The sequence below is a fragment of the Uloborus diversus genome, chromosome 3 (genome assembly GCF_026930045.1).
Source record: "Uloborus diversus isolate 005 chromosome 3, Udiv.v.3.1, whole genome shotgun sequence".
NCBI classification, from domain to species: Eukaryota; Metazoa; Arthropoda; class Arachnida; order Araneae; family Uloboridae; genus Uloborus; species Uloborus diversus.
In genome coordinates, this window is record NC_072733.1 from 6,818,236 (window position 1) to 6,844,066 (window position 25,831).

At 32.1% G+C, this 25,831-nt stretch overlaps 1 long non-coding RNA gene across 1 annotated transcript in view; it reads left to right on the forward strand.

The window, feature by feature from the left end:
• The window catches only part of LOC129218264 (uncharacterized), a 96,951-nt gene extending 85,345 nt beyond the window's left edge, over positions 1-11,606 (forward strand). The window contains exons 2-3 of the long non-coding RNA XR_008580309.1: positions 5,493-5,561; positions 11,367-11,606. This is a non-coding gene — a long non-coding RNA (uncharacterized LOC129218264). The remainder of the gene's footprint in view (positions 1-5,492; positions 5,562-11,366) is intronic.
• The last annotated feature ends 14,225 nt before the right edge of the window (positions 11,607-25,831 follow it).

A 25,831-nucleotide genomic window follows, 5' to 3' on the forward strand; every position in this document is an offset into this window, starting at 1 on the left:
TTACTAATTTGATGCTGAAATAACGATGTGGTCAAGTCGAGCATGACATTGAAGTCAATTCCTCGATTTTGCTAACCGGGGATGCAGATTTTACGTAAGGTTTTGCTTTCCTTTGATTTCGTCAACTGTAAATTTTCAGACGAATTTATTCAGAAGTAATTGTCTGTCTTTTGATGGAGATATGTATCAATTTTTTTTTATTTTACACGCTTGATAATGTTCTTTATGATGCCTATGAAGTAATTAATGTATTAACATTAAAGAAATAAATATTTGGCTATTGTGGAATTCTACCAAAATATTGTACTATATTAATGTCACTTACAGTTTTAACTGAACTTATATTGATAAATGTTTGAGGTATGACGTTTATTAAAGAAATTTAAAGCCGTTGCTCGGAAAAGTACCTCGTGATTTAGTGCACAAAGTTTTAAAGGCGAACTTACATTTAACAAATATTTAGTTCAGAAACTACGGTAAAAGTTTGAAACACATTACAAAACCACGATCACCTCATTTCAATCCTAAACAATGTTTAAATAAAATTTGAATATTTATTTTCATCAAGAATGAAACGCCGATCTTAGATTTCCTGCTGCAACGGCTTTTATAGCTGTATTTTAAATTTATTATTTCTTTATATACAAACAGTATATTTAAAATATTAAATACAAAACAGTGATTTACTGATAATGGTTTTATGACTGCAATGAAAGTTACCTGTATGCATTTCGATGCACAATTGTTTTTCTAATATTATGCTAAAATATTTTTCAAGCAAAAGATATTTTTTAACAGACTTGATATAAGCTAAACTAAGATATATATGTAAAGTCACTATTAGCCTCGCTTAATTAATTCAGGAATGCCCCTGTTTCTAGGTTTGGTAGTTTTTAAAAGTAGGAGCAACAGTTTTTATCTCCAGTAATGCAAAAAGCTTATTTTAAGAAAGAAATTAAAGCCATTAAGTGCATGCAAGAAGCTAGACACCAACGAGTCAATTAATTGGTTGCAAACCCCTTAGCACATACCCTTGTTCCAAAAGGCTAATTAGACGTAACGAGTTTGTTATGGTAAAAAGGTAAAATATCATTAAAAAATATACCACATTTCAAAATTTCTAAAGACAAAGTAGTTTATATTATTTAAGTTGAGACTTTAATGCTTTACTATTAAATGTTTTATCAAATGTGAAGGACTCAAACTAGTAAAGTAAATAGAAACCTAAGAAGGGATATTAATTATTTTAAAGCAAAAACAACTTTAATTAGTTTCCAGACATAAGACTAAATTTAACTTTTTTTAGCAATAAATTTAGCCTGAAATAAACTAAATAACTTTAAATTTTGAGATATGCAGGACATGAATTACATAATAAAGTTAAAGCATAAATTCCAATTTAGCAAAGAATATGAACGCTTAATAAAAAAAATTGGTTTATTTACATTTATTATTTATATCAATAAAAAATTTAACCTCGCAACATACATACTAAAATTATTTCTAGTTTACTCTTTAGATTGAATTAAGAAAAATGATGTAGGGTAAGTGATTAGTTATAGGATATGGTTAGGAACATTTTTAATTTGAACTGCCGTTAAACTATGATGTTGCAGTTATTGTTCATGGGGGAAACTGATTCTTAAAGTGTTAGAATTAAAAAAATGCACATTTTTGCTGTAAAAGTTTCATTAACTTCCAACTATGATTTATATATAATTTGTGACATAAATTAGAACACACTGGTGTGGCAAATTATGGTAATACTTGTTTAGTAATGGTCATAATAAAACTACTAATGTGCGTGCTACCTAAATTCAAGTATTTTCAAAAAAAAAAAAAAAATCGTAATCAGCCATATTAAAGCATTTGTTTTTCTCACAATATATTTAAATTTTAAATTACCAATTGGAGCAATGTAAAAATTATTTGATAGATTACTGACATATCGCTTTTGAAAGGGTCGTTTGAACAACAATTACGAAAATAAAAAACTAAAAGAAATAGATCAACGCTACTGCTGTTTTTTTTTTCGACTGCCAAATTTAGTTTATGGTCTCTCATCAAATATAAATATCCGTTTTGAGTAGGAATGGATAAAAAATCAATTATGTTCATACGGGCTGAAATAATAAACTTTACTTGACTAGTTGCAAGACCATTAGCTTAAAAGGATCTTTAATATGTTAATTAATGATAAAAATATACTAAAAAGGTAGAAAAGCATCTAAAAAATGAGTATGTACCAATAAAACTGAGATCTAATAAGAAACAGCAATAGCAGGTCCTTAAGAAATATAACCTTTAAAACTTAAAAGCGAAAAAAATAGCTTTTTTTTTCCAAATGTAGATATAACTTATGTTCGAGAAAAATGTATTGAGTGTTCTTAAAGGATGCTATTTTAAGATACCAGTAATGCTGAGAATCTGCCTGGAATATCAGTTACAAACTTTATCTTGACAATAGAACACTAACCTGCCAATTATTGATTGGATGCCCCTGACTAATTCTTAACCCTATTCTAAACAAACGTGTAAATATGAAATATTTTTCGTATTTATGAATTTTACTTCTTTTTTATAAAGAAAATAATTTTCTTAACGTATTTTAAATCACTAATAGAGTCGTATTTTAAAAAAGAGAAAATAATTTTGTTCACTCGAGAATAATTGTTAGTACATAAGTTTCCAATACGCTATAGATGTAAGTTTATGCAATTAATGTCAGTTTTTATTCAGATTACATCATAAATTCAATTTTCCTTTAAGTTATTAGTTTTTCTTTTTTTTCTCGGGATACATCTTAAACGAAGATTATCCACGAGGGACTAATACTGCTGTCGCATTTATTTATTACAAAATTTGCATCAAAACAAGGAATTCAATGAGTATTTCTGTCTTTTATGCCGTTAAGAGCTATTTTAATATGTAATTATATTCTGTGATCTTAATACACACAGTAAAACAAAAAAATATGCAACAGAATCATGGAAAATAATGGGCAGCAGATGTGCTGGATAGTTTCTCGCTAAAATTTAGTAACCTTCCTGAAATTAACATAAAGACTTCATGAAAAATTCAGAAATCTTCCTTGTCAAAGCCAGATATGTTTCTGGAAAAACTAGATCCTTCAGTGAAAACCCATATATGAATGTAGCTTGGCACCTTCCTGAGTTACCAGGAAAGCTCCTAAAGCATAGGGGAAGGTTGCCGTCAATGAACCACATAACAGTTTTCGATTTTTTTTTTTAAAAGAAAATCCGACTCAAATTTCACGTTAATTATAGGAACAATTTCTCATTATATTTATCTTTTAACAATAGTATTCACTTGCATGTTAAATATACGCAATAAAGAATGAAAATTAAAAATGAATATTTTAGCATGTGGTCCTTTCATGGCTGCCGGTTGCTTTGGATGGACCATTGAGTTTCCATCGATGGACCACATTCTCAAATTAAAAAAATCAAGGCGTAACTTACAAATATTTATAACAGGTGATCAATAAACACTATAAAGAACAATAAGTTGTAGAAAAAAAGCTTTATTTTCAAAAATGATTTATTTTAGGATTAGAGAAACATAAAAAAACCACAGCACTCACAAAACACACAGCTGTTGTCATCACACCTCGTTCTCCACTTGATATTTTCCCAACCTGCACTGTAAAAACGATTCAGAAACGTTCCTGTAAAATAACAGGCAGCTGATGTGCCCAATTTCTATCAGTAACATATCTTACAAAAACCAGGAACGTTTTCCGATAAAAGTCAGCAACCTTTCTGAAATATTAAGAAATCTCCGCTATTAAAGCCAGTCGTGAACCTTCTAGAAAAATTAAATAGGTTTAATTTATTTGATTAGAACTTTCCTGATTTACCAAGAAAGCTCCAGAAATAATAGAGCAACCACGGCCAAGCTACGCCAAAAATTGCAAGCAAGAACCAAGCATATTCCTTGCCTGCAATTCCTGCCTCGCAAAGCTGTAGCTACCCAGTGACTTTTTTACTTCCTTTGGAAGCTTAGTCAATCCGGACGGGCCATAAGCAATCTTAAGCCGATACACTTAATAAACACGCTCCGTGAATATTTAAACTGGCAGCAAAAACTATTCTTCACACCAGTGCAAGGTATGCATTCGTGCATCTTTTAGGAATTCAGGAACCTTCCTTGAGAAGATACTTGATTTTTTGGGGAAATAGGTGAAAACCTTTAAAATCACGAAACGTTCCACGGAAATAACCAGTAACGTTTCGGAATTTTTTTACAGTGTGTGTAACAACGTTCTTTGCTAATATCTTTTCAACCTCTTTTGAACTGTTGAGATTTTTTTAAAATTTTCATTCGGTGCAAACTCTCTAAAATGTCAGAGAACGTATTGACTATTTTATTACTGAAACCAGAAGCTTAAGTCTCAAACTACCAGAGAATATAGTACTAACAGACTTTCTTTCGTAATTAAATCTGTGGTACATGTTATTTTTCTCACCCCCTTGAAAGACCAATTACCCCAATTTTTCTTAAGTAATTCCAAAAACTTCTTCTCTAGTTTCAAAATATGATTCACTAATCATATTCCTGTTTTCGAGGCGTATCTCCTAAATTTTTAATAAGTGACTAAGGTAAAAACAAACCATTTTTTTTTGTATTCCATGCGACTGTTTAAAGTTGCTTTCAGGACTCTATATTGTCGGCAGACTTCGTTAAGGTCAATGCCACCATATCTGTAAGCACGTTGCATTCACTCATATGTCCACTGGCCATATTTTATTCATTTTTTTGGAACAGCAAAAATATTTGGAACTGAATTATGATGTTTTTAATTTTTAATAAATTTTATAAAACAATTTGACTTGAAAAGTATGAGTTTTCATGAAATTATTCATATTATTTTTTTCATTTTCATATTTATTTTAAAACAATTGAGAAATTTACAAAGGTAATTGAACTGAAATTACAACAATATTTTAGATTTTCTATGATTGATCTACTTTGTTAGGTGGTCCATTTATAGAAAACCTAGTGGCCCAATGATGCCAACTGCGTTTTTTTGAATATTCTTGTAGGTGTTACTGCTATGGCGAATCATGATGAAACATGAAGTATGGGGAATTGTACTTGAAAAGGCACTCTTTTAAGTCAATGTTCACGTATTAATGATCAGTGATATTCAAAGCATGTTACAACTAAGTGAAAATCTCAATAATTAGTAAGATAAAGGTAGAAAAATTTTCTGACCGATTAACAATGCGATTAAATAATTTTAGCTACTTGACGATTCAGCGGTAGACTGTTTTCAGACAAAGGAAGGTACTAAAACTGATTACGCTTTTGCACAAACTTTGGCACGGAAAATATATTCGTGGTCTAGTCATGGAACCGGTTCATTGACGGCATCCTTCCCCTAATACAATAAAAGGCAGTAATAAAGTAATTACCTATATCATTTGCTTGTTTGGGGGACGCATTTTTAATGCATAATTCGTTTACAGGCTCGATTGGATGGTATTTTTCCTTGGTGTGTTTGGAGGTAGGGGAGCTAGGGGCTTGATGTAACAGGGGTAAGTAGTAACAGTGCTTTTTCACTAAGAATTTGAATTTTTTTAACCTATTTTTTTGACTCATTCTTACTGTTATAATGTTCCACGTGGCCTCATCACTGCCAGTGTCCCGCCAGGCGACGCAGTGAGTGGGTGTGTGCGAGCCCTCCGTTATTGGCAGATAACGTATTTTTTGACCTTCGTACATTTTTGGTTAGCTTTATTATTTTTGACTAAATAGAGCTTTCAATATTTTTTTCGTATTAGCATTTATCTATGTATGATGTACTATCATAGTTTTCAAGATTACAAAGTTGTTTGAATATAACTATGATTGGGGATTAATTGTAACAAAATCTCGGGGTATGTTGTAACTTGTTACAACTTGCCCCATATTGCTGTATGTTATTTGTAATAAGGGATTTAAAGCTTCCGGTGTTTGACCTCAAAATGTAGATATTTTCCAAGACAGTGACTTTGCGCCCTCTTTTTCACTGATCGTCCAGATCCCACTGAACAATCAGAAAATTCTCTAAATGTGATTGAAAATTTATCGTGTTGAATCTCGAATCCGCAAACGAACCAACTCCGAGTTGCTCTGGTCTAAACAAATTTCCCCCATCGAAAATTAGACCATTACCAAAGGCACCACCACGGAAAACAAACATAAATAACAGGCGTAAAAGGAAGTCCACTGTTTTGACAGACACATCTGAAAAAGAAGCTTTGAGAATGGAATATGAAGAAAAGATGAAAAGAAAGCAGAAAAAAGATGATAAAGAAAAGAAAAGGGAAAAAGCAAAGGTAAAAAATCTGCGAACAATAAAGATGGAATAGAAAGAGTATAGAAAAGGGTATTAAATTCGGAGTCGGAATCTGAATCTGAAGTGTGGTACTGTCTGAATTGCAGCGAAGGGTACCGTCATTCAAAAGGTAATTGGGTTGAATGTATTGTATGTAAGATGTGGACACATGTAGGATGTGTCGGCGGAGATAGTATTTCTTTTGTTTGTATTAACTGTAACTCAGATAAAGACTAAATTCATTGATAAAGAGACTTATGAACAGACTGATTATTATAAGATGTAAGAACTAAGAGATAATTAAGATACTTAATTTGGAGGTTTATAATTTAACTTACTGTTATTTCGGAGTGCCTAGTTTGTATATAAGTACCTATGGTAGAATTTTAAATACAAAAAAGGATTAATAGTTTAAAACTAAAATATTTAAGTTGTTGATTACCTAAAAAAATGTGTATTTCAGTTAATTATTTAATACTAGATGCATTTAATAGAAGTATCTTATTATTTTCGTTAAATACCTAATTATTTGTTGAAAACAAAGCAAAATGTGAAGAGAATAAATGATTAATAGTGTAAAATTCATGTTATTTATTGTTGTTACTATATGCCCCAATAGATGTTACAACAAACCCCAAGTGCGAGGTAAATTGTAACACTTCCCTTTTTTAGATTTTTTTTTTCCTGAAAGAGATACCTATAGATGCGATGTTTTTTCAATTAGACTTCATAGAAGAATAGTCAGAGTACCAATCAAAATTTAGTTAGTGATAATTTAACAAATACATCTCAAGATATAACACCATTTGCAAAAATTGTTACAACAAGCCCCTCGCTTCCCTAAGTATTATATTTTTTTGTAAAGTAAATTTAGTAAGGGATGTACTTGTACGTAAATGAATACCTGTCTTAAGTAAGGGATATAAATTATGTTTCACTACCTGTAAAGCTTTAAATAAATATTTTGTGCACAGATATTTCAACTAGAAGAAGCTTTATGAAATGTTTTTCTTCATTACGTGAAAACTTTGAAATAAATTTTAAAGTACTTTTTCACAAATGAATAAGAGCATAACTATGTAGGGGAAAATGACAAATGAATGAGCACTAAAGTACCATTACGTTTTGAAAAATTCAAAACATCGTCTAAAATTTCAAATTTTCGCACAAGATAGTAAAACGTTGTAATTGATGATGTATGAATTTTTTAATGGTGTAACTATTACAGTTTTAAGTCAGTTTTTTTAGAGGGTGGAAATAAAAAGAAAATACATAAAACTTTGTGAATTATTGAACACTCTCCCATAGCACAACATGTCATGGAAAAGTTAAAGTACCGTCACTGCGAGTTAGTAAGTGAAATAATTGTGGCGTCTTGCAAAAGTGACGCTACGAAGCATATGTGACACGTTTCTCGTGATTTTACCGCAATGTGTCTTTAATGAAGTCCTTGCAACAGCGACTCACAACGAACTGGCATTCGTATGTTGCTGTAAAACTTGATGATTTTAAAGAAATGATTTGTAACCGCCATGTGGTTGGGACCTTTATGCAATCGTCACACAACTTTTACACACAGGTCATATTTTAGTCAGTGCGCTATTAGGAAGTGAACAAAAGCAACATTTTCTTGTTATTTCCTCCATGGAAGTACATAGAAGAAAGTTACTAGTACTTTCTAGTTACTAGATACTTAATTTATCAATAAACTAGTTACTTGTATAGTTACTATCTCTAAGTAACTAGTTACTATTAAGCAACTAGTTTCTTTGTTAATTGATACTAATTTCATCAAGAAACCTTTGAAACTATATTCAAAATGCAAATAACAAAATCAGCTGCTTATTTAGTGCAGTGTGCACGGTTCGCCCCCCCCCCTTTTTTTTTTCAAAAAAATCAGAAAATGAAAAAGCAAGCGCGGGAAAAAATATCAATATATTCCGATGTAAGACTAATAGTTTCCTTGTACTTCACTTCAATTCAAAAAAAATCGAAATGTTCACGTTATTAAAAATATATGTATTAGATTTATAATTTAGTCGTTTTCGTCGAATTATTTACCAAACTAATAATGAGACAGCCATTACCAAGCGTTTTTGCATAAAAATGGGAAAAAGGCCTATAAAAATATTAAGCACAGAAGATACCAGTAACTAACCACTCCAAATAAGTAAATAAACGAACTGAAACTTTAAGCTCGTCATATTACTCGCTTCTCAAATCTAATAGCTTCTTACCGTCGTTATTTTTAAAGGTTCGGTATCAGTTAGAGAACATCAAATGGAATATTACTCTAAATGGGAAAAATTGATTATGCTCTACTACTTTCATTTAAAAGAAAAGTTAATTTACTATATCCTTCGAGCATTATAGCTTTGATTTTTTGAACCGTTCAGAGAAAGCTTGAAAATTATCTTTTATTGAACCGCTGCAAGGAAGTCTCATTATTGAATAAATTATCGTAGTTCTTCATCTAACTTTGGATCGTTAGATTCATTCGACGATAAATTAATTTTCAGCACAATATGGCCGTAAGCCATAAAGCTAATACGTAGTGCATAATACAAAATGAAAGCACTACATCATTTTTGTTTGTTGATATTTAACTTGACAAGGTGCTTTCATTTAAGATGTTGTTATACGTTTCGAACACAAATCAGCTCCGATAAGAGATCTTCATCGCTTCGTATTTTCCGCAGAGAAAAGTTTTTTTTCTCTAGTAAGTGTTATTTTAAACAACACATAAGCCATTTATTAAAGCCTGCAGTTTCAGCAAAGTCAACATTTTCCTTTCGGATTGCTTTTTTGGTTTTTGAGAAAATATTTGCAAAGAAAGAAGGCATATCACTTGAACTAAATATGATAAAAGTGGAGTTTTAATGCTGACTAATATTTATTCTCTAGAAAAGGCAAAAGTTTCATGACATGTTCTAAGTTAGATTTTCCCACTGTCTAAAGATTAATTCAAAGCACTTTATGTAATCATAGTTCATTATTAAACACAAGACTTTGTAATCATTTTATTCACAACAGTACATTGTTAAAAAAATCCTGAAATTTTACCGTAAAAGTTACTGGCATCCATGTTACCAGTCACTTTTACAAAAGTCCTATTTTACTGTAAAGTCCTATTTTGCAGTAAAATTTTACGGTAGAATAAACTATAGTTAGAAAACGCAGCATGCGAGCAGCAAGTTCGATCTCGGGATATTCGTATCGGCAAGCGGCGATGCTGATCCACCATACTAATTGAAACACATCGAGTGAGGGGAAATACGGGGTTAAATGCTTCGCACTGAATCAATACGCGTTGCATCAATTGGCGCTTCAAACGTTATTTTTTTTATACAATTCACTGTAAATTTCTTCTGTGCTGTAAACACTCCATTTTACAGTAATATTTACCATAGAAGTTTCCTGAATTTTTAACAGTGTACATCTAACAAAACCCATTTAATAATGAACGTAGGAGCTTAAACACTGACATCGTTTTGCAGTTCGATTTTCTTTTTTTTTAAATTTTTTTACACCAAAATCTTATGACAATCTTTAAAATTAAACCATAGAGAAAGCCACTTCGTTTGCAAGAAGTACAAGATTTCATACGCATTTCTCATAGAGGCAGTGATAAGCAAATGGATCTAAGTGGACATTTTCAAGGTTTGAGTAAAACGCGTGTAAAGATAAGGTCCTAGAAAGGCGTTCACTGATTTTTTTGCCTAACTAACGCTATATAGCAGCACTTAATAGGGCTTTTTGGTCAATCTCTTGCCCCAAGACATAGAAGAGGATCACATACCATTTGTACTAGTTAGGCACTATAGTACTAGTTATCTCCAAATTTTTAATTTTTCCCTTTGCTTCTCACTACCTGATATGATGTTTCTTTTTTGTTACATAAAAGTAGTCATATGTCAAAAAAATGGATTCAAATATAAATAAAAACTGATGTAATATTTGAAGTAGCCTCAATTTACCGTCGAAAATAGTCACTATATAATATGTATGTTTTTGCAAAAGATCGAAATTGGTGAGCATCTATATTTACTGGTTAATATGCGCAAAATATAAATAAATATTAGGTTTTTAGGAATATTCGCTCTGCAGTTGATTACACTCACAGGTGAATATCAACACTTAACCAGATTTTTTGCTTCCACTGTAACAGGGACCTTTCTATGACTGCCAAGCAAACTTCACATACGGATCCAATTTTAGCCACTGTTCTATTCTGGTACTGCTAGCTCCATTTCTTTGTTTTTTGTCATTTTCAACATGAATATTTTTTTAAATTCCAAAATACGGGTTTTGTAGAACTTTTCTTGATTATCTTATCACTCTTTGTATTATATTGGACTGTAGCACTTGAACAATAACTAGTTTCACTTTTTCTGCTTACTTACCTGTAATGGACTTTACAAGGACACAATGTAATACACTATTATACATTGGAACATATTTTTTTCGGAATGTGGGCTTCCATAGAACACAATGATGTCCATGTCAAGCATGCCTTGGTCTTTAAGTCGTGTCATTTTCCTCTACACGTAAACAGCCGTGAGAAAACTCACGCATTCACAAACAATCATTATCTCAAATCTAAAAAAACTGTCTAAATACATGCTTCCATATTCCTAAATCCAAGTTCTTAAAGTTTGCTTTACAGGGTTATAAATTGAATGAACAATCTCTACTTAGTGAGTATAAGTGAAAATGACACACTGCTATGAATATCACTCAAAAACTTGGTTTTTCTGAACGCTTTAAACTTCATGTTGTTGAGCAGTAAGGCTTACTTTGATTGTAATTTGATACTAAGTGGTGAGTTTTTATTCATCCAACATATGTCACTTAAATTATTTAATTTTAATAGATTACATCTTTAATGCAGTGTTTAAAGAATGTTGTATCTATAAAAAGTTGGGTAAATTCGGATTTTGAAACTTCTTACCTTGTCCCATACGCCGTATAAAGAAATAGCATTCTAACAAATATTATATTAAAGGACTTACCTGTTTTCCAGATGGATTTTCAAGCGACTGTTAGCTCTAACCAAAAGCAGTCAAGAAAAGCTAAGAAGAAAAGACGACTTAAGAAACTTTAAAGAATAAAAAGATACTTACTTTTAATTTCGGTTTATTTAACACTAGAACGACTGACATTTTCTGTATATCTAGAAAGACTGAAGGGGCCAGTGTGGCCCCTACCCATTCTTGGAGTGAATTCTTTTCAAAATTCTTCCTGAGGAAGTTCACATGCCTGATACATCTTCTTTCATGACTAAATAAAAACTTAGTACTTAATTATTTTTAGTTTTTCTCTCTATACTGGGCAAAGGTTGAATTAGTTTTCCTTTCTAAGAGCAATGGCCACCGTTAGGATGGTAAGCAGTCGGTAGCATTTGGATATCCAATCGGCTGCATAAAGTGGAAGTTACAGGTTAAACTAGAGTGAATGGCATTTTTTTTAACAATTAGGAGAAAGGAAAAAAATAAATTTCTTCATTGTCAAAATGCTTAGGGGCCACTGTGGCCCCTCCCGTCTTTCTAGGTATAAGGATCAATATACAGTACTATGAGGCGAGTGATTAAATGATTAAACAAGCATTCAAATAGTGTCATATAATGAAAAGTCAGAAAATTCCATTAAGTTCCGTTAGATATTATCCGAGTTATTAAACAACAAATTACGCGAGGGGCCACACAGGCCCCTCCGTTTTTCTAGTGTTAAGGTGACTTTGTATGGAGTAAATCAGGAAAAATTTAAATGCAGTAATTGTAAAATGAATAAGCGCGCACAAATTAACTGTAAGATTCAAAAGTGAAGCAATTACCATTGTTTTTCATATACTTAATTGTGAGCTTAGCAAACATCTAATTCATGATTTTAAAAATAAAAAACATTGAATTATTTATATGACAATTATTATAAAAAAGAACAAAAATACATGTATTTACATTTAAAAAGCCAACTCTTGTGTATGTGTTTTTAAGTTTGAATGTTTTCAAGACGCTGGGTCGTTTCCTTAAACATCATCTGACAATAAATAATAATTATAATAACAAAAACAGCCTTCTCGACCGATTTTCAAGCGTAATGCCACAGTATAATACCCAAAAGCAAATTAACTCTCTTTGAGTTACAAAGTAGGTTATTTGCAAGTGCTTGATTGCTTTAAAACTAGTAATATTTTAAACATATATTTCAGCAATAGTTTAAACTTTGAGTTTTAAAAGCAAATGTGATACTGACTAGCATCAGAAATTAAAAATGCACACATTGTTATTTCAAATACTGAGCTATACAGCAAATCATTGTTGAATATGTATAATAAATAAATATACTTTTATGTTAATATATTATAAACAGGAAAAATACTGACATTTAAAGATTCGTCGAAAAATACTTACCGTTTTATTAGTTTGAACATATATATGTATAACTTTACGAAATATTTGATAAAGGTCATTCAGTTAATTCCCAAAACAGACACCTGAAAGCAAAAGAAGTAACAATTACTCAGTGAAGAGACTATTACTGTTCATTAAATCAAGACGAAGTCCAGCTTTTTAAATAATTAAAAAATAAGTAATTTGTAACCTTTTACAGAGAATATATTTCGTATTACTGAAAAATTGTCATCAATCCATACACAAAAAATATCGAAAAAATTACCTAATTGTATTTTACTCTGCATTTTACCATGATTGGTAAAATCAAGTTGATGCAATTATGCTGATTTGATAGCAGCAGAGTTGCAGTGACTTGAATGCGAATCACAATTGAGGCAGTGAGAAGCAAAGGGATGTAAGTGGACATTTTCAAGTTTTGAGTAAAACGCGTTTAAAGATAACATCTGAAGTAGGCTTTCATTGAATTTATTTTCTAAATCATGCTGTATTGCGGCAACTACCAGGGCTACTAGTACCAAGACAGAGGAAAGGTTCACCTACCATGTGTACTGGTTATCTCCAGATTTTTCATTTTGCCACTTACATACCTTTGCTTCTGACTGCCTCAATTGTCCCAAGTTCCAAAGTCAATGAACCGCCTCGTCGCGCATTAGCCCGGCAGAGGTTCTTTTGAAACATATTGCTGTAACTTCACTGCAAACACAATTTATGGCCAGGCGTTTTGTGACATTTGAAGGTGACCTTGCCATGTCACTGCGTGGTGTGGTCCCGGAAAGTTGTAGTAGCCTGTTGAAGACTTAAATTGACCATTTGGGACCAAACATTTCGCTTGTTAGTTACCTTTTACTAAACATGCTATTAGGTTTTTTGTATTTAAATGAGTTACGTTTTTCAGCGGTGAATTAACTGCGGATCGAATGGGAAGATAGGTTTCATGACTCTTTTAACAAGTTGTAATAAAGTCAAAAATATTTAAGAAAGTACCTCAGAACCCTGGGTTTTCGATTTTCTATGCGTTTTGACTAGAGCTGTTATAGCTAAATTTTTTGTACTACATTTAAAACAAATCTTTTAGGAAATTCAAATCTGCAAAAACTAGTGCATTTTTAATCGAGAGTCAAGAATTCATTTCTCGATTAGTTTGCAACTGCGCAGCTACTGATGCTAAGAAAAATAAATAACTAAACAAATAATAATAATATTTTTAAAAAAGAAACCCTTTGGGCACCTTTTTGTTATTTTATGACTTAAATTTACATCTCACAGAATCCCGCAATATTTATCATGGAGTTCTTGGAGAGCTTGGAAATTTGGTTAGACGACCTCAAACGTGTTGATTTACTTGCAAAAAAACTACAATTATAGTATTCGGATTTTCTTATACCAGCTTTATTTTTTAGTGTTCAGTTTAACGATTCCAGGCCAATATGACGGTTTAAAATCTTAAACAAAGACACAAAGATTTTAAATGAGTGCCACGAGAAAGTAGAGGACGTAGTGAGCACGTGAGAACGTCACGAGAAAATGTGTGTTAATTACCTCGATGATAGTTAAATAGTGTATTTCGGCTCTCAAATAATTCGAAGATTTTCTGGCTAATCGCCTTTAAAAGATTTTTTCGGTGGGGGAAAAACCCTATGTGAATTCCCAAGCAAAAACGGACTTCTGTGCCAAATTTGGCAAGGATCCGACGTAAACTGAATTTGTTGAAGAAACACACACATAAGCACACCCACATTAGGGTGGAGTGAAAAAAAGAAAATTCAAATTTTGAAACGTTTGAGCAACGCTTGAGCACTCAAAAGTTGCCTTTTAGCATCAATAGATCACCCCCAAAATTTCAGCCTCCTAAGATAATATCTTTAGACCCCAAAATCGCCTCAAAAATGTCCAAAAATACAAAAAAAAAAAGATTTTTTTTTTCTTTTTTTTTTTTCAAAATTGAAAATTTTTGATTTTAAAAATTTTGCAAGGGTTAATGTTAATTCTTGGTAACATTAATATCTCATAAAAGTTTTACTTCAATAGAGTAATTTCTTTAAATTTCCAAAAAACAGCAAAATAAACCATAAATCAATCTGTTTTTCATCCCAATTTACACGACCTTAGAAAGCAAAAATAGGTTAAATGCACAAAATATAAATAGTTAAACGCAAAGCATAAACTTTTTTACAGGTAATATATTTAATTTCTCTTTTAGATATATATTGTAACATTACAAAAGGAAGAAAAATGGTATTTTGGAAATAAAAACGTAATATTGCATTATCTCATTTTCCAAGAAATTGGGTACTTCATAATTCATAAATATATGTTCGTTAAATACCTCAAAACTGCTTAACAAACACCCAACATGAACAACAATAGCTTATCCATGAAGTTCTGATTTAGTGTCGAACTTAGACATTTTGATCTAGACTGTAGTTTGCTCAAGATGAAAACATCACGCAACTTTCTTCACCAAACAGCTTCTGAAGTCTCTGTTCCCAATCTGACGCAGCGTTCTGTCGCTTGGCTGTTACATGGGTGTCCGAAATGCAAACTGGTTCCTCCAAATTAATCTCACCTTGAAGTAATTTCTTTAAGAAAGACTTAATGGCAGACGTGGCAACCTTTTTCGTTAGTTGTTGTTACATAAGTCACTCGGACACCCGAGCTCGAGTAGCAATGCTACTCGATTTTGAGGCAGAGGAGTTACGGCTTCCGTTTAATCGAGCGCCTATTTCTAGGTGGAAGTCCGACAACACGATAGATGGCAGCACCATCTACGGACAGTTCGATAATTTTGAACCAGACCAGAGGCCGAATAACTTTCTGGTCTAGCACCCCCAGAGGTATCGTTTCACTTGGAGGATATTGTGACCACGAGCATATTTATCGTCGCCCAGTCACCATTAATGACGACGGTGGGTCTTCGACCAGTGAGGATCGAACCCGAGACCCTCCGGTCCCGAGCTCAATGCCCTACCGATCAGGCTACCACGGAACCTTTTGTGAAGGCTCATTAGTTCAGAGTATTCCCAACAGTTACAATTTAATTTAGGCACTTTAAATTGTCTAATTGTCTAGCTGACTGTCACTTAGCTGGTCTCTTATTGACAAAATCCTGTGGTAGGCCAGAACTTGAATATGCCAGGTTCTTGTATCAGAGTATAATGATCTTCAACAAGAGTTGTAATGTTACCATTTTTGTTCTTTTGTTGCAGATCATTATACTCTGATGCAAGAACCTAGCTCAAAATACATTGATCACATAACAGTTCCGCGTGGAGAAGCTGAAATTATACAGCATAACATTATTAATTTCTTCACAACTAAAGAGTGCACACTCGACAACTTAGTTGTCATTGCATGAAACACATGAACTGAAAATTAGTACTTGTAGTAACGTAAACGCAGGCTACTTAGGCCCAGAATTGTCAATTTTCTCATTATTTTCTCAATAAATTTGTAACTATTCATATTTCCAAGCTATGGAAACTTGTTTTACTCATCCAGAGGTTTCCTAATTTAATTTTTGAATAGGATATTCAAAATTTTTTTGATGGGAAGAAATACATGTCTATTTTTGGTTCATTTTGCTGCTTTTTGGAAATTTAAAGAAATTACTCTATAGAAGTAAAACTTTTATGAGATATTAATGTCACCAAGAGTTAACATTTACCCCCTCAAATATTTTTAATATCATATATTTTCAATTTTGCAAACAATTTCGAAACGAAATTGATTTTTTTACACATTAATATTTTTGGGACGATTTTGGAACCTAAAGATATTATCGTAGGGGCTAAAATTCTCCACCCAAACCCACATGCAGACATTTTTATATACGTAGATAAAAACTATTGATTTGTTTTGTTTTATGTCTACACAAGAAAAAAACATCAGATTCATATTTTAAGAGCATTTTTAAAATCTTTTTAGGTTTGTCTACTACGATGCAGTTATGAATAAACAATACAACTTGCCTCAATTCCATATAAACTCTTCATGAAATTCATGATAGGGAATGTTTCAAATTCTAACAAAAGATGTTCAATATGTAAAGATTCAAAATGCACAAAAGTAGAAAAAAAATAAATTCAGAATATTGCTATACGAGTAGATAAAAGGAGGAAAGACGATTTGTTCGTCTGAATGGCATAAATAAATAACAGTCTAAAAATGGAAGTCAAACTTTTTTCTTCGGTGAAACCTAACGTACATTTAAAAAAATCTCAAGTACTATCCATTATATATCAAATGGATTTCTTGAAAGTATCAATAATAAAGATATAAAACACCCCCACATTTTCATAATAGATTAAATGGTATCTAAAATATTTAAAGACAAATTTACATGCATTTTAAATCATTTATTCATTCACTGTAAAAACGATTCAGAAACGTTCCTGGAAAATAATAGGCAGCTGGTGTGCCCAATTTCAACCAGTAACATTTCTTACAAAAACCTGGAACGTTTCCCGATACAAGTGAGTAACCTTCCTGAAATGCTGGGAAATATCCCCTGTTAAAGCCAGTCGTGAACCTTCTACAAAAATTGATTAGAACCTTCCTGGTTTAACAAGAAAGGTCCAGAAGCATTACCGCGACCATGGCTAAAGCTGCGCGAATAATTGCAAGCAAGAACCAACCATATTTCTTGCCTGCAATTCCTGCCTCGCAAGGCTGCAGCTATCCAGTGACTTTTTTGCTCTCATTGGAAGTTCCGTCAATCTGGACGGGCCGTGATCAAATTGATGCCGATACACTTTATAAACATGCTCAGTCACTCTTTAAACTGGTAGCAAAAAATATCTTTCACACCCGTGAAATGTCTGCATTCGTGCATCTTTTAGCAATTCAGGAAACTTTTTTGCGAAGATACTTGATTTTGCGGAGAAATAGGTGAAAACCTCTGAAATCCCGAAACGTTCCACGAAGATAACCAGTAACGTTTCGGAATTTTTTTACAGTGTTGTTTTTACGATATTTTTTAAAAATATATTTTTATCCGTACAGTTTTTCGTATTACCTACACCGGCCAACCTAACATTTATTTCAATTTAAGAACACTTGAAAAGTGGGAAATCTCGACGCTTTTTGAAAAAAAAAAATCTAAAAATGACAGTTTGCACTGTACTGCTGCGGGTATATAAATGACTATGTCTGCAGAAATGTGTCTGCGAGATATTTGAGGAACTGCGTTTTGGATTCAATACTATTAATAAGAACAATTGAAATTGGTTTATTCATCGGGCACAAAATGAGCAAGCTTGTGCAATAAAACTAACGTACAATAGATGATATAAATGCAAAAATAAAAGCAGTTACTACCCGTTACCTGCCCACGGCAGTGTAGTGTTTGTATAACAACCATTTTATTCAGAAACCTGATGGTATTGTGCATCGTTGTTAATTAAACCTTTTGAAAATTCAAAGTGTGGGTAAGAAATATAATTAAAGCGGAAATTACAGTGTTGAGTGCGGTGGCTATCATTATCATGATACTACTGAGCAGAGGTTAGTGAAATATGCTGAAAACTGTACCAGGGGTTCCATGAGGGTTGTGTGGCAAATAGTAATTAAACTTAGTTTACAAGCAACAAATATTCATGGTAAAACGAGAGGATGTTTCGAAAGAATCATTGTTTGAAATTCAAAATTTTGAGTTGATAAAGATTGCTCTCATAGGCGCATATGAAAAGAAAAAAAAAAAACATTTTAAATCATAAAATATTAAAATCTCCCAGATGAGGCTAAAGTTCTTATATTTATCTTCAAAAATATCAAATTTTCAAAATATATTTGTTTGATTAAGGATATTTTTTCTTACCTTTCAAGATGACTTATGTGAACAGTGAAATGAACTCAAAGAAGTTAACTGGATGAATTTAACCTAAGAGGTCAAATTCTGTCCTTGTTTCCAATTTCTCCCATAAAATATATAAAACAACTCCTAACAAATAAAATGCATGAAATAGCTAAAAACATATTTATATTTCATAGTTCTAAATTGCATAAATAATTTATGTATTCCTATATGCATGGTTAACTGCATGAAAAAAAATGTATTTTTCTTAGTCGACGTACTAGTTCATAACATACGACGAAAAATATATGCTGCAGAAAACTGGTTCAAAGTAATATTTAATAAAATATCAACGAACATTTTTGGTAGCATATTAAGCTATAACTTAATTTTATTGACACTTTTGTGGACGTATTGTTCATAGCCTATTTGGACCAAGTTCATTTTCTTCATGCATTTTTGTTCGAGAAGTTCTAGTAAATGTGTGTGTGTATTGTTTTCATTGAAAACATTTAAAAACAACAACATTTAGAAATTTAGATTACTCGAAGAAAATGCACAGTATAAAAGAATAGTAGTTTAAACTAAAAAAGTAAAAAGACATTTAAAAAGAAAAAGAAAAGAAAATTTACGCTTACATTTTCTTTGTAACAGTTTTATTATTTAACCGAATAAGTCTCTCTAATTTTATCCTTTTCCTCCAATTTCACGAAGTTATGAATTTCAGGTTATCGTGTTTCTATTTTACCGCTTAAAATGCAACAGCAGAGATAAAACCCTCCATTAAATTATTCTGATTATTCGTTGTTGGTTCACCAGTCTCATGGGAAGCTTTCAGACAGTCTCCCATGCCGGTAAATGAAGCGTGTAAGGGATGCTATGAAATTTTGAATTTTCTTTTTATTCGGATTATATTACCGACAGGAATATTGCGAAGCATTACGTTCAAGCTTAGGCAAACAGCTTTAATGTAAGCTTTGCTAAGTTTCTAACTACAGATTATTCTTCGTTAAAATATATTTATTAAAAAGTGCAATAATATATTCTGTTTAAACAGATAGCTAAAAAGATCAAGATGCGATTTTCTTAAGACATTAATCGTTTATTTTACACCTGGAAAAATAAAAAAAAACTAAACATTATATGAAGTGAAAATAAACAAAAAGTAAACATTAAAAAAGGAAACACCATGCCCTATATCAATTGACAAATTTATTGATGTTCAAAAATTTTATACTAGAGCTTCTGAGTTACAAGTTACACAACTTGCAAAGGGCAATATTATGAAGAATATGAGAAAAAAATAGTTATTTTCTTTCAATATCGCTAGTCTTGTCTCGCACAGTTTATCTTTGCAAAAGAGTACTTCTAGAGAATTTAAAACGTATATGCAACGTTCTTTGCAGTTTTGAGACCCAAATTATGTTAGATTTTCCAAGGCATTTAGCTCATATGAAAATACATCCCACAGATAGCCCACTAAAGTCCTTTGTCCCCCCAATAATTTCCAAACCGCAAGAGCTACAGTCACAAAAAGGATGTCTAGGTATAGTAAAGTTGTCATGCGCTGCACAATGAAACCACTTGCTGCGCCGTTTGGTTTTAAAAATTGGGAGTTAGCGTTCTTATCTCAGAAACAGTACGAGATAACGGAAAAATGCCAGCTACAAAGTTGCTCAGCATTATCAATTTAAGGAAGATAAGACTTTTTCCACACAGTGATGTAAAAAATGGTAGGCTTAAAATGTACGTTTGTTTGATAGCGTTGAGCAAAAATGCACTTGCCGAAAATGAGCCTCATCTATCTGCAATGTTCAAAAAGGTGTGTTTTAGCACTAAAACACATCTGGACACAGGAATATACCTCCCACTGCCCATTCTACTACGCGTCAGGTGACACGCTTGCGTAACACGATTTAACGTTTCTGTAAAGTTAGTGGATAGAATGTTGACACTCGCTCTGTGAGGTATTTTTTACCAAAACAATTTTAACCAAAAAAGACTGCAAGTTAACGTGGTGGCCGTTTTATGCAACCACCATGCTCAAAAACTTGTAGCTGGAAGGCATTCTACGCGAATTATTTTTGACATTACTGTACAAAAAATGTTTTATCTTTGTTAATTTAATGATTCTGGACCAATGGTGTTGACCTTTTTTCCCCTTATAACGTATCCTTTCTGAGATAAGATAGCTAACTCCCAATTTTGCCGCCAGATGTCACTGTAAATGGCTTAGCTATGTAAAAAAGGACAACGTATAAAACTGACTCTACTTTTATGACTGCAGCTCTGTCATTGTCAGTTCAAAAATTATTGGAGTGGCAATGGTCTTTAGCGATATATTTTTATATTTTCTGCACAAAAATGAAAAGTATATCATTATTTCGTACCCCCCCCTTTTGAGTCTGTTAAATATATAATTATAACACATGTAATATTCCTGTTGTTTGCACTGATTAATATATGTATTGCTATCTTTTAAACTCTAAAACAAAGTGTCAGAAAAACCAAAGCTAGATTTTTAACATGTAAAACTCTAAAAGAAGGCAAAAAATTATTTATGGACAGCCAATGCCATATCCTGGGGTAGAGTGTTTTAAGGCTCAACCCATATAAATTGAAAAAATAATTGAGCAATTAAAAACATAAAAGGAAAAATGTGCTAAATTTGAAATTGCATGCTAACAAAAACATTGATATCATTTCCTGCACATTTCTTGCACACTTCCCATCCAGCACTTATTATTTTCCTCAAAAAGTTCCAAAAATTCAATACATTATTTTTCGAAAAAGGTTATGGATGCGCTCGGCATTTAACGTAGAGCATGCTGCAATACAATATTGATGTGTGATTAATAATTTCTATTTTCAATACATTTCTGTGAAATATCTTAGTTGTTATTTATTACACGAGTATACCAGTTGATAAGAGTTCGTAAAAAACGATATGTGTGCAAAAAAAGAGAAATAATTCGCTCAATTATACAAAAATACATTTGCTAAACAATGCATTTTTCAAATGATCCCTTTCTGAATTTCTGACCTGTATATAAAGCAAGCACCCAAGTTACACTAAGAAAAAAGTGAGTTAGAATAAATAAGTCGGCGTATTTAAACATTCTCAATGAATCTTTTTTCACAAAAATTGAAGTTTTGAATATTCAGTTACATTTTAAAATCGAAGGGAAAGGAAAATGATTGAAAATACACGGTTTTTAAAAACGCTATAACTTTATTTTATTTTAATTTAAAAATAGTATTTTTTCAAAAACATTAAGCACGGACGCTTTAGGTTCTTTTTAATTTAGTAAATATTTTTTCAGCAAAATTAATCGCGCATTATATGTCAATGAAATATATGAGACGGAATATGTGTCGACAGGGTAGTCATTTTTGTCTGATAAAATAAACAGGTTATCTAGAGACACGGGGATGTCCCGCAAACCAAGAGTTTACACGGCAGAGCTAGTTGAATTTCTCACTCCTGTATCTTAGCCCCATAAAATTTCCTGCTGTTGATTTTTTTCTTGATCAATATCCGGTGTTTCTTTACGACGTACCCTCGAGTTCCCACCTTCCGGTAAATTCAGACCCGAAACGCCCTCAGTTGCCTATAAAAGTTAGAAAATCGTTAGTTTTCTGTTGTTTTGTGTTGTTCTAGATCTTTGTCAGGGCTAACGCCCAGACGAAAAGACGAATTGAGCTTAAATTTTGCCACACACATTCCTAATATACCAGGTGTGAATTTTGTTCCATTTGCCCCTAGTTCCCACGCTTCTCATTCCGCCATATCGCAGCACCATAGGGTTTTGTGGTATTGGTTTTTTGTAAGATTCTCAAGGGGACCCTTCAAGACGTGTAGTAACAGTTAACACCCGGGGGCATCAGTAACCAGAGTAATCACTACTCTTTTCAGATTGTATAACTCTACTTTGATGAACTCGCTTTGTTTTATGTCTTTTAAGATTGCATATTGTAAATAATTTTTAACTAGCTTCTTGACTTAAAATGTTGAACATAGCTCAGAATCAGATTGATCTAAACTGTTTAAAACTACTTTTCAATGCCACAATAAAGTTGCATAAAAAATAAATCGAATTTTAATTGCCCTCATAGACGGAAATAGTAGTAATAATGATTACGATGTTCTCATACGACACGGACAATTGCGTTTCAAACCCAGACTAGGTATTTTCTGTGTTCATTCTTTGCAAGCATTAAAAATATTTCGTTAGCGTTTTTTATACACTTCTGGAGTCCTCCTGACCAGGTGCAGGTCATTATTTGAAGAACGATGTTTCTAAAAATTTTCATTATGGCATTTAAACGGTCGACCAAAGATTTCTATTTTGTTCCTTAGTTCTATACTTCTAAGTTATCTCTCGTTTAATAATTAATTTGACAAAATTCAAAAGTGACAAACAGTATGTTTGCATTGATTTACTCTAGTGTGCAAACATGAAGTGAGATATGGTTTTCTCAATACAGTAAACCCCACTAGAGCGGACACTAACGTGCCAGATATTTTTGTCCGTAGCAGAGAGGTGTCCGAAGGAGAGGGGTTCTACAACTTTATTTGTTTCTTTCGTTTTATTTATTTTTTTCTACCTCAATATTATTATATTATACACTTTAAAATATCTATAAATTTACTAGTTTTTAGAATGCAGTAACCAACGCTATTTTATCAGGTTATGTTACATCAAGTTCCGTTTCTGAACTCTGCTTGATGCACTAATGGTTGCTAACTTTCAGATTCATCATTTTCACAAAACTCCATTCTGACGTATCTTTTTGGAACCCGCGCGATGAATTTACAATTGCTACTGAAGGAACCAATGAATACTAACACTGATTAGCGGGGTGCCTAAGCAATGTTACGATCTTCTAATGCTGTTTGCATCTATGATTTACACAAAGCTCGGGCAAAAATGTACAGTTATTGAATTCATTCAGTAACATATTGAGGGTTCTCAGAAAACAAGTTTCGTTTCAGCAATCTTATCGGATATGTCTCAGAGAATACAAAAATAGTATAAATTTTTTTAATCGAATTGTGAACCACCCTAACGTGCAAGCTGATATTTTTTTAATGTAGAAAATAATTAAGCTCTTGCTGCTAAGCAACAGTCATCTAAGACGCCAAATCCATCACAATTGTTGGAGTTTAAATCAAAACTTCAGTTTATAAATTCATAATAAAAATCAGCGATAATAGCTTTGATTTTACAATAATTAAAAAATAATATGGTTTTGCTAAGACAGGTCTGAATATTTAGAACCAAATACTGCATAAAAAAACTTCCACCAGCTTCAGTCAACAAACCAAAAACATCAGTTTCCACCAAAAAAGTTTCCTCCATAGGGAATGCCGAAAAAACGAAATTTTCATCAAACAACTTCTAATAGTAAAAAAAAAATTGTGCATTGCCATCCTAAACATGGGAGAATAATGAAAAAATAATAATATTTATGTCTTCAGATCGCGCATTGGCAGCAAAGTTTGAAAAAAAAAAGGTTAAAATAGTCAATTTTGAAATATTTTTTATAAAAATACAATATTCAAAATTTGTGTTCTAATCCCGTTTAAATGCTTCCTTTTAATGGTCTTTTAATATATCTTTGAAAATATTTACATTACTTTACAGTTTTCAGTTCGCGCATAAACCGCAAAGTTACGTGAAATCAACCAAAAATCGACGTTTTTTGCTTATTTTGTATATTGCAGTATATCTTCTTTTAGATCCCTGTTATATATTTTTACAGTAAATGTGCACTATACAAGCTCTTTGCTGGAACTTCAGTTATATTATGTTGTATTAACAACCCAGAATCCACCCCAAAATCGTGGTTGCACTTTATGTTCCACCCTGCAGTTCCCAAGATGAATGGTTATTGACAGTACTCATACATTTGTAAAGTAACTTACAATCATAATAACTATTTGGTTTTAAATAAGTTTCTATGTTTCGATCAATGCTTGAAGTTGGACGTGTGACTCAATTTTTGAATTGAGAATAGCGACCTTAAGGTTTTCACGTTAATCCATATTTTGTTTCATCCCAAAACACCCTACCTAACGACTCACTAGCCAGCTTAATAACCCATCAACCCCCCCCCCCCAAAGGATTTAATGCAACACAATATCATTACAGTTCCAGAAAAGAGCTGTACAATGCACATTTCCTGTAAAAAATACATATCTGGGATTTGAAAGAAGAAATACAGCAATATATAAAATAAGCTAAAAACATCGATTTTTGTTTATTTCTCGTAACTTTGCGGCTATTGCGCGAACTAAAAATCTGTAAAGGAATGTAAATATTTTCTACGACATATTAAAAGACAATTAAAAGGAAGCATTTAAATTGGATTGGAACAAAAATTTTGAACATTTGGATTTTTATAAAAATATTTGAAACTTGATCATTTTTTACCTTTTTTTCAAACTTTGCTACCAATGTGCGATCTGAAGACTTAAATATTATTTTTTTTTAATTATTTTTCCCATGTTTAGTAAGGCAATACACAACTTTCTTTTAACTTCAACTTTCAATATATTATTGGTTCAAACTTTCAATATTTTAACTCTGCATCTGATTTTGAACACTTTTGAAAGTGGAAGTATACCTCTAGGAGTAACGGTTGCGAAAATATAGGTCTTGAAGGTTAAACCCTGTATGTACGTAACATGTATATGTGTTGCACTATAGTAAAACAAATTTTATTTTCACATTTGATATGATTCTAAGCATATAAAAAGTTAAAATAGTTATTGTGCTTTTTAAAATTAACTTATTAATGCATCATAACCAAGAAACCGCAAAAACATTATTATATTTATAATAACAGTAAAAAACGTCTTTATGCAAAAAAAAATACCTTTTTAATGAAAAAAGCACTAAAATCGCTGTCCTTTGTATAGTGTGCCTAAACTACGTGGTTTGCTCCGCATATTTGACTTATAGTTAATTTAAAGTTAGTCGTTACGAAAAACATCATGGTTTATATTTAAACTATATGGTTTGAGCCGTACATTTGACTTATACTTACATCAAAATTAGTCGCTACGCAAAACATTCAAATCATTTTACACTCCTTAATTTCACAACTAGAGTTTCGAATGCCACTTTATAATCACATAAAAAATTTAAACATTAAAATGATCTTCAAAATGAGGTTAATTGATGACAGAGCGAGCTTCTCCACGACGTGAGTGTTTATTTTTTTTTCGTTCTTATCCTAACTAGTCTAACCAATAGGCTAAATCTCGAAGACCAATAG